The following is a 10,713-nucleotide window of genomic DNA, read 5'->3' as shown; positions in this document are numbered from 1 at the left end:
CAATCTTTTAGGAGTTGCTCCAATACCTGGTTCACTTAAGGAAGTTGGATCATTGGTTGTGTTCTGTATTCTTCTTTCATCAGCACTACCCAATCCAGATTTATCTCTTGCTTCCTTTCCAGTAACCACTCTTGCTTCAAAACCACTTGCAGCAGTCTTCAAAGGTTGAGTCTTTATGGCTTTGGTGAATCCTGGTAGGAGTATCTTTGAAGGTTTAACATGAGCAATGTCAAAGGTTACTTTTGATTTATCTTCTGATATCAAGTTAACTTGAGCTATGTCAGAGGTTACTTGCTTCTTTGAAATATCATAACTAACTATATCTTTACTCTGAACAACTTGAGCCATGTCAGAGGTTGTCTTAGAAATTTTTCTTGAAGTCAGAGCAAGATCAGCATCTTCAACAGTAATTTCTTCATCCACAGGAGGCACATAAACCTTGATAGGTTCACTAACTTTCTCTTTGCCCTTGGACCTTGGATCTATCTGCAATTGTGATTTAGCCTTGGTTGCTTCAGGATTTGTTCTTTCTTTTATCACAATGCCTTTGGCCTTTGGAAGTTTCTTTTTACCAACAGAAGCTTCATATTTAGAATTGACTTTTTCTGACTTAAGTCTAGCTTCTTCTTCCATCATACTTTCCAAGTCCATTCCTGGATTTTCTTTCAGAAATAACTGTCTTGATATTTCTTCATCAAGATTCAAAAGTTCATCAGAACTTATCCTTTTACCAGTAGCAGAAGTAATTCTTTTTCCAGCATCAGAACTTGTCCTGTGACTTGTAATTTCAGCTCTTCTTGATGAGAAACTTCTACCTTGACCATGACCTCCACCCATTCCAGAGTTTCCCTGGTCATATTTTTCATCATCCTTCCCCTTCAGTGTCTTTACGGTTTTGCATTTGGACTTAATTACTTTTTCCCCCTTTTTGGCTTCAGCAGGTAAGAGAAGAAGGACAAGCAATGCCACTGAGGCTTGGATTTCATCGAGTTGAGATTGTTGAGAAGCTTGATTTTTCAAAATATCATCAATCTGAGACTGTTGCTTCTCTTGGGTCTTCTCAATGTAAGCAACTCTGTCAAAGGTAGGTTGGAAGAATTTTTTCTTATCAATTTTCTGAGTCGTTTCTTGCTTGAGCAATTCTTCCTGAATTTTATGTAACTCTGTATGAGTTGTTGAATGGAGACCTTGCAGATGTCTAGTACTCAATGCAGTGACTCGAAGCTGTGTCTTGAAATCATCATTAATTAAGATTTCATCAGCTTTTGCCAAGTGCTCAGCAAGAATCTTTTCAGATGGAACAAAGGTAATTGAGTTCCATTCCTTAGCCCACTCCTGTCCTCTAGGAGTTTCCCTCCAAGGTACTGGTGCTGCTCTTGTAACAAACTTCTTAACTAGTTCAGATTTATGAACAGTTTGTTGAGATGCATGTCCTGAAGGACCAACTTCATCATCATCTGTATTAATAGCAGCATTACCAGTATCATCATCATTTGAAGCATCAGAACTGATAGAATCAACATCTTCTGATAAAACAACAGTATGAGAAGCAATTGAGGCTTCGACATCATCCTCTAAGTGCTGATCTGTTTCCAAGTTCTGATCAACAGCCATATCCTGATGCTCACCTATATTCTGATCATCAACATCTAGATGCAGAGAAGGTGTTGTAGACAATTCTGGAGTTTGAGCAGCAACAGGAGAAGGTGTTGTTGATGGATTAATTGCTGTTGGAGCTTCTAAGTAGAGAACCTCAGGCACAACCAGGTTGTGAATATCAATTTCAGCACTTGTGCCTGGGTCTACAGGAGATACAGTTTCATGTACAGGAGACACAAATGGTATGTTTGCCTTATCTGTAGCAGCTTCCTGCGTTGGGGACAATGAAGAGGGAGATGCAGTAGCTTCAGCAAATTCTGGTTCTTTTGAGATCAGAGATTCCTGATCTCCTTCCTTAGCTGCTGCTTCCTCATCATCTGAAGCTGGCCTTTTAGCTCTCTGTTTCTTGTATCTCTTTGAAGGTGGGGATTCCTTGGGAGGTTCAGCATAAGTCATTCTTCTAAGCCTTTTGAGAAACTTAGATCCCCCAATTCCAGAATCCTTCTAAGAAGGGACCTTCTCAGCTTCTTTAACAATAGGTTCTGATGCAGAAACCTGTTCCTCACTGTCTGACTCATCTCTCAGAACAATCCTCCTTCTCTTCTGTGGTGTCTGAGGAACAGTCTTTGTCCTCTTGGGCTTGGAAGATGAAGGCTTCACAGTAGGTGCCGAGGATGAAGGTTGAGCTGTCTGTGAAGGTGTGAGATAAGTTTTAAGATATGTTCTGAGAGAGGGTTGAGGTATAGATGTATGTGTGGTATGTTCTGATGGTTGGTGTGGTGTTTGGGATGTGGTGGTAGGTTGAACATCAGGATAAACAGATCTATATGTTTGAGGATCAGGATTTACCAGGATCTATTTTACAGATTGAGGAATCTGTAAAGGTCTAACCACCGTTTTCTTAAGGTCAGCATTTACCAAGTCATTAAAGGCCCGTTTTGCAAGTTTAAAGGGTGGAAATAAGTCAGTGGTAGGTTGGGGTTCATCGTCACAACAGAAATTATATATAAGCTGACAGAATCTAGCAAAGTAGACAACATTCCTATCCTCTGTCATCCTATCCCCTATAAAACCTAGCACAGCACTTGCAAAATCAAAATGAGTTTGGTTAATAATAGCATACCCGATGTGCTGACTCATTATTGGAATGGCATCAAAGGTGGAACACTTTTTCCCGAAGGCTTTAATGATGCAGTCGAAGAAAAAGCTCCATTCCTTTCTGATATGTGCTCGTTTCAACTGTCCAAGCTTAGCCAAACTCTGCTCATACCCCAAATTGGCCATGAGCTGCTATAGAGCTGGTTCCTCTGGTGTTGAGAAAATGCAGCCTTCTGGTAAATGTAAAGCCTTGCGAACTGTTCCAGGAGTTACCACATGCTCATCATCATTGACTTCAAAAATAATGCTGGGAGTACCAATTGCACTACCATTATCAAAATGCCCAGTCCGCCAAAACGTCAGAACTTGTTGGCTTGAAAAGACTGAAGGCTGAGTCAATGCATACCCAATTTTACTGTGTGCAAGAAGATCTTGCACAAAATGCAACTCAGATGGAGCTTCATCATGGTGTAAGATTGCAACATAGTTGTTGGGAACGAACTTGGCTCCATCTATGATCAAATCCTTAGGTGCCATGAGAAAAATTGAGAATTAAGTTTGCCTGTAAGGTGTTTGAGAAATTGTCTATATGAAAACCAACGCCAGGAGATGAGAGAGAGTAAAAGTAAAGAAAGAGAGATAAAGTTTAAAAGTAAATAAAAGATTGTATAATCTTCTCTCTCTCTTACTTATACATGGTTAAAAAAATAACCGTTTGACACCTGTCAGGCATGCAGCAATAATGAATAGTTAATGGGTACGGGAAAACAGTAATCATTACGTATCACATGCAGTTTTTCAAGGAAAAACCGTTCCACTTACCAAGTTATCCCATTAATTGAGGTAAGTCGGTTTTAATTCAAAATTTAAACTGTTCTCACTTATTTAATCATTGTCACTGCAAAACCAATATTCTTTAAAAATATTCAAGTGTGAGAATGACCAAAAAAAAATAAATCAAGTAAATAAGTACTGACATTGCAGAATCAGAACTTAATTTATATCAGCAATTAAGATGGTCATCAGAATATGGATATATCAGGATTTGAAAATGCAGTAGAATTTGATACATCGTAGAGACAAAATCTTGCAGAAATAAGAAATTCCATTAATTTATTAAGAGAATACATCCATGAAATTGAAATTACATCAGAACATTACAAGATTGTCCTAAGCTTCTAAACCTAACCTCAACAACTTTTGTCCTTGGCTAAGAAGCCGGACAAAGCTGACGATGAAGAAAAACAGGAAGAAGAAAACTAATTATTTCTTCTTCCGACTCTCTACAAAAAGAATAGCGAGTCGAATGATTCGCTCTTGTTGGCGGAGAGCTTCCAGCCTTTCTTCCTCCAATCGCTCCAGACGGCGATAGTATTTCATGTAAAAGAACAGGAGGTGTGTGAGAACTCCTGGGGAACCGAGTCCCAAATCTCATCAGGAATGACAGTTACGTGCCATTCCTGCTGCCAGTTCTCACAGCTCAACTCCATGTTGAAGGTCTCATAGTTTAAAAACATATTGTAGTTAACCATGATTGTGTTGGTATGAAGGAAAAGAGAGTGAGTATGTGAGAAAAGAAATGATGTGTAGGCTGATTTGAGGTGTTGGTTTATATAGGCAATAGAATGCCAGGAGACGCAAGGAAATTTAATGCTGACAGGTAGAAATAATTCTACCTCGGCTCCCTAGACTGGAAGAAGAAAAACAGGCATTGGAAGTGTAAAACAGGGTTTAATGCGCACAAGAAACAAGTAAATATTACTGTACATGTACGTGTTCCACTAACCCTAATTATATTGACTGTTAATATTCTACCCAAACATATTCTGAATTAAAATAAGACTGTTGCAGATTTTAACCACAAATAAGTCAAGTAAAGAATCAGAATTTAATATCAGCACTTAGACTTATATCAGAACTTAACAGTCATCAGAACATGATTTCTTAACTCAAAAAGTGAATGCCTATTTTCGTAATTCTTCACACAAATTCTGATGTTGATTCTTCAGAACTTAATCATCAGAACTTCCATTAGAACTTGTCCTCAGAATTTATGCAATTTGACACATAAACGGTTCATCTAAAACAACATTGAACGCCACAGAAATTTTCATCATTCATATGGAGTGTAAGTGTATGCATTAAACAAAATATCGGACAAAGAGTAAAGTCTGATTCACTTCAGTACATCTTAGAAATAAGGCATAACTAAGAACTTTACTTAAAATCTGTCATTATTCTGAGTCCTACTTTTGAATGAGTTCATGCATGAGTCCACCTCAACTGTTGTTGTGCTTATTTTATGCATCTTTTGAAATTCCATTTTACAGTGGCTTCTCAGTGTAAGTGAGTTACGACTGCTTATCAGAATTTATGCTATTATCAGAGTATTTCTCCAGTAATCATAGAGTGTGAAAAGTCACCAAGAAAAATATTTATTTTTGCTTTTTCTGATGCATATTACTTAATACCAGCAATGCACTTGGGTCGTCCCTTCCACATTTTTACTCTAGATCTCAAAGGAGTACCTGATTTTTATTCCTTGTTTCTTTTCCTTTTTCTTTTGATAAGTGAGGTTTATCAGCACTTAGTACATTCAACAGATTTACTAACATCAGAACTTAACAGATGAGAAGCATTATTCTAGTTTTTGACTTAGTAATAAGATAGACAAAGTAAACTTCACTAAGCTCAATATCAGAATTTGCTTGTGTCAATAGATTTCCACATAAATAATTACTTCTAACATGGGATCTCTGGTATGTTAAAGACTACTGGGCAGCATCTAGCACAGTTATCCTCATAGGATTGAATAGTCACAGAAACAGTCAGTTCACTATCAGAGTTTAGAAATTCACATCAGACAACAATCAGTACTTAAGCAATTTTCAATTAAGCACAGAATATATAAAGAGAGTAATTTCTGTAAATACTGATCATAAAGTCTGATGCATCAGAACAAAACTAAGCAGATTTAGTGAAAGAACCTGAAACCATTCCAAGTTCATTTACCAATCTTGTAAAAGTAGCTTCACATAGTGGTTTTGTGAAGATAACTGCTAGTTGTTGATCTGTTGGAACAAAGTACAATTCCACTGTACCTTCATCCACATGTTCCCTTATGAAGTGGTACCTAATCTGATGTGCTTTGTCATTGAATGTTGAACTGGATTATCTGTCATAGCAATAGCACTTTGATTATCACAGTAAATAGGGATTTTATCATATGTTAACCCATAATCCAGTAACTGATTCTTCATCCAAAGAATCCGTGCACAACAGCTTCCTGCAGCAATGTACTCTGCTTCTGCAGTTGATGTGGAAATTGACTTTTGTTTCTTGCTAAACCAAGAAACCAATCTGTCTCCAAGAAATTGACAGCTTCCACTTGTGCTTTTCCTGTCAATTTTGCAACCTGCAAAATCTGCATCTGAGTAACCTATTAGTTTAAAACCTGATTTCTGGGATACCACAATCCCAGATCAGCTGTTCCTTTAAGATACTTGAAAATTCTTTTCACAGCTGTTAAGTGAGGTTCTCTTGGATCTGCTTGAAATCTTGCACAAAGAAAGGTGGCATACATGATATCAGGTCTACTAGCAGTTAGATAGATTAGAGAGCCAATCATACCTCTATAATCAGTAATATCTACTGATTTACCAGTATCCTTATCCAGTTTTGTTGCAGTGGCCATGGGAGTGGATGCACTTGAACAATCTTGCATTCCAAATTTCTTCAGCAAATTTCTGGTGTACTTGGTTTGACAAATAAAGGTGCCTTCTTCATTCTGCTTGACTTGAAGGCCCAGAAAATAGCTAAGTTCCCCCATCATACTCATTTGATATCTTGACTGCATCAGTTTGGCAAACTTCTTGCAAAGTCTGTCATTTGTAGAACCAAAGATGATATCATCAACATATATCTGAACCAGAAGTAAGTCCTTTCCATGGTTGAGGTAAAACAGTGTTTTGTCTATAGTTCCTCTGTTAAATTCACTTTCCAGAAGAAACTGAGCTAATGTCTCATACCATGCTCTTGGAGCTTGCTTAAGGCCATAAAGTGCTTTATCAAGCCTGTAGACATGATTAGGATATTTGGGATCTACAAAGCCTGGAGGTTGTTCAACATATACTTCCTCCTCCAATTCTCCATTGAGAAAAGCACTTTTCACATCCATTTGAAAGACAGTAAACTTTTTGTGAGCAGCATAAGTCAAAAATATCCTTATGGCTTCCAATCTAGCAACTGGTGCAAATGTTTCATCATAATCAATTCCCTCCTGTTGAGAATATCCTTTTGCAACCAACCTTGCCTTATTCCTTGTAATTATGCCATCACTATCAGTTTTGTTTCTGAACACCCACTTTGTACCAACAACAGATCTATTCTTTGGTCTTGGCACTAGGGTCCAGACTTTGTTTCTTTTAAATTCATTTAACTCTTCCTGCATTGCTTGCACCCAATCACCATCTTGAAGAGCTTCCTCTACTTTCTTTGGTTCAGTCTGAGAAAGAAAAGAATTGTAAAGACATTCACTTGAAGTAGATGTTCTAGTTCTGACACCTGCATCAGGATTTCCAATTATTAAGTCAGGTGTATGTGATTTAGTCCACTTCCTTGCAGATGGAAGGTTTTCTCTAGAACTAGATTGTTAGGTCACACACACTGTAGAGGGGGTGAATACAGTGTATAATACAATCAAATCGAACTTTAATATCTTAAGTAACAGAAAACAAACTTTATTGAAACAATAAATTCTGTTACAGTATGGAACTGTTACCTCTCAGTGATGAACAAATATCACGAGAGCTGCTAGGGTTACAATGAATAATCTTCTTAAATATGATAACACTTATAGTGTAAACCCTATGTCTGTGTTTATATACTACACAGTTATAAGATAATCGCTAATTGATATGGAATATAATTCTACTTCCTAAAATATATCAATCAGATATCTTTTCTTCCAAGTATTCCATTCTTCACGAAACTCCTTCTTCATGCATATCTCTTCTTATGTTTATCTCAATCTTTTTTCCTTTAATCAGCTACTGTCCTTATCTGAACGTCCTTCAGCACTTAAGTTCTGATATCTAACTTCTGATGATTATCTCCTGATAATATAAGTACTGATATCCTTAAGTCCTGACTTCCAGTATAAGTACTGATTAATGGTTAAGTACTGATTTGTCCTGTTAAGTAAGATCTGAAATCTAAACATAAATCATATTAGCCATGACATTATTAAATATATCTAACAATCTCCCCCAACTTGTAAATTAGCATAATATACAACTTTAACAGATATTTGATGATGTCAAAAACATTAAGTACAAATGCATGAGAATTAGACTAGATAACTAGAACTTACAGTCCTTAAAGCTTTACCAATATTTAACTTCTGATAACAACTTCAGTCTGTACAAATATCAAAATTTAAGCAGTTGTAGATCTTTGACTTGGCTTCATTATCTGATCTCTCTGATGTCAGGAGTTGTTCTGAGATAGTTCTTCAACAAACATCTCTCAGCATATCTAAGTTCATCAATCATTCTCCTTTTGGCATCTTTAAGCTCTGCAATATCTTCACCAATTTGAAAGATTGCAGCTCTGAGATCATTGATCTTTGCTTTTCTTATATCCTGATCCAGTCTGATCAAATAAGCTTTATCAGACTCAAGATTGAATTCCACAGCCCTGTACCCTAGAAAGGTAGTTACAATTTGAGCAGAATTGGGCTTCATTTCAACTATATCACCCTTGTGATCTCTGTACTTTGGAACATATGTGCTGTCAGACTTAACAGAATAAAGCCTTTTCTGTCTCTGAATCTGATCCTTCAAATAGTTTGCAGCAGTCCCTGTCAATCTGTCATCCACTTGAAGTAAGAATAGTACATGCTCCAATTCTTCAAAATACTTCAATGGAATGACATTTTGTCTTATATGATAAACCCTACCATCTGTCATGAAATACAACAAGATGTATTCTTTCAAGTAGGTATGGTAAACCATTTGTACAGATTGTAGTTGATTCAATCTCTCAGGAGTTGCTCCAATACCTGGTTCACTCAAGGAAGTTGGATCATTAGTAGTGTTATGTATTCTTCTTTCATTAACACTTCCCAATCCAGTTTTATCGTTTGCTTCCTTTCCAGTAACTACTCTAGCTTCAAAACCACTTGCGGTAGTCTTCAAAGGTTGAGTCTGTTTTGCTTTAGTGAATCCTGGTAGGAGTGTCTTTGGTCTATCTTCTGATATCAAGTTAACTTGAGCTATGTCAGAGGTTACTTAATTCTTCTGAGTATCAGAACTTACAGTTTCTTGACTCTGAATAACTTGAGCCATGTCAGAGGTTATTTTAAGAACTTTTCTTGAAGTCAGAGCAAGATCATCCTTTTTATCAGTAATTTCTTCATTCTCAGGAGGCACATAAACCTTGATAGGTTCACCAACCTTTTCTTTACCCTTGGATCTTGGATCTATCTGCGGTTGTGATTTAGCCAATGTTGCTTCAGTATGTGTCCTTTCTTTGATCACAATGCCTTTGAGTTTTGGAAGTGGCTTTTTACCAGAAGCTTCAGATTTAGATGTGACTTTCTCTGATTTAAGTCTGGCTTCTTCTTCCATTAAACTCTCCAAGTCCATTCCTGGATTTTCCTGAAGAAATAACTATCTTGACATTTCCTCATCAAGATCTAAAAGTTCATCAGAACTTATCCTTTTACCAGTAGCAGAACTTATTCTTTTCCCAGTATCAGAACTTGTCCTGTGACTTGTGATTTTAGCTTGTCTTGATGTGAATCCTCTACCTTGACTATGACCTCTACCCATTCTAGAGCTTCCTCGATCATCTTTTCCATCATCCTTCCCTTTCAGTGTCTTGTCAGTCTTGCATTTGGACTTAATTACTTTCTCCCCCTTTTTGGCATCAGCAGGTAATAGAAGAGAGACAAGCAATTCCACTGAAGATTGGATTTCATTAAGTTGTGATTGCTGAGAAGCTTGATTTTTCAGAATATCACCAATCTGAGCTTGTTGATGATCTTGAGTCTTCTCAATAGAAGCAATCCTGTCAAAGGTAGGTTGGAAGAACTTTTTCTTATCAATTTTCCAAACTTCTCCTTGCTTAATAAATTCTTTCTGAATCTTGTGTAGCTCTGCACGAGTAGTTGAATGAAGACCTTGTAGATGTTTAGTACTCAATGCAGTGACTCTAAGCTGGGTTTTGAAATCATCAGAATTTAACATTTCATCAGCTTTAGTCAAGTGCTCAGCAAGATGAATATCATTTGGAACACATGAAACTGAGTTCCATTCCTTAGTCCACTCCCGTCCTGCAGGAGTTTCACTCCAAGGCACTGGTGCTTCTCGGGTAACAAACTTTTTAATAAGTTCAGACTTAAGAATAGTTTGTTGAGGAGCATGTCCTGAAGGACCTGCTGCATCAGCATCTGCAGTTGGAGCAGCATCACTAGTATCTCCAGCATTTGCAGCATCAGAACTTAAAGAATCAGTATCTTCTGATAAGACAACAGTGTGTGTAGCAATGGAGGCTTCAACATCCTCTAATTGCTGATCTGGTTCTAAGTTCTGATCAACAGCCATATCCTGATGCTCACCTAAAGTCTGATCATCAGCATCTTGATGCAGAGAAGGTGTTGTAGATAACTCTGGAGTTTGAACAGCATCAGTAACAGGTGTTGTTGAAGGATTAGTTGCTGTTGGAGCTTCTAAGAGAATTACTTCAGGCACAACCAAGTTTTGAACATCAATATCAGCACTTGTGCCTGGATCAACAGGAGACACAGATGGTGTGTTAGCCTTTTCAGAAACAGCTTCCTTAGATGGAGTTGATGGAGAAGAAATGACTGTAGCAAATTCCTTGTCTTGTGAGATCAGAGATTCCTGATCCCCTTCCTTAGCTGCTTCCTCTTCATCATCTGAAACTGGCCTTTTTGCCCTCTATTTCTTGTATCTCTTTGTTGATTTGGATTCCTTGGGAGTTTCAGGAATT

The sequence above is a fragment of the Apium graveolens genome, chromosome 8 (assembly GCF_009905375.1).
Source record: "Apium graveolens cultivar Ventura chromosome 8, ASM990537v1, whole genome shotgun sequence".
Taxonomy (NCBI): Eukaryota; Viridiplantae; Streptophyta; class Magnoliopsida; order Apiales; family Apiaceae; genus Apium; species Apium graveolens.
This window is presented reverse-complemented; position numbering follows the sequence as displayed.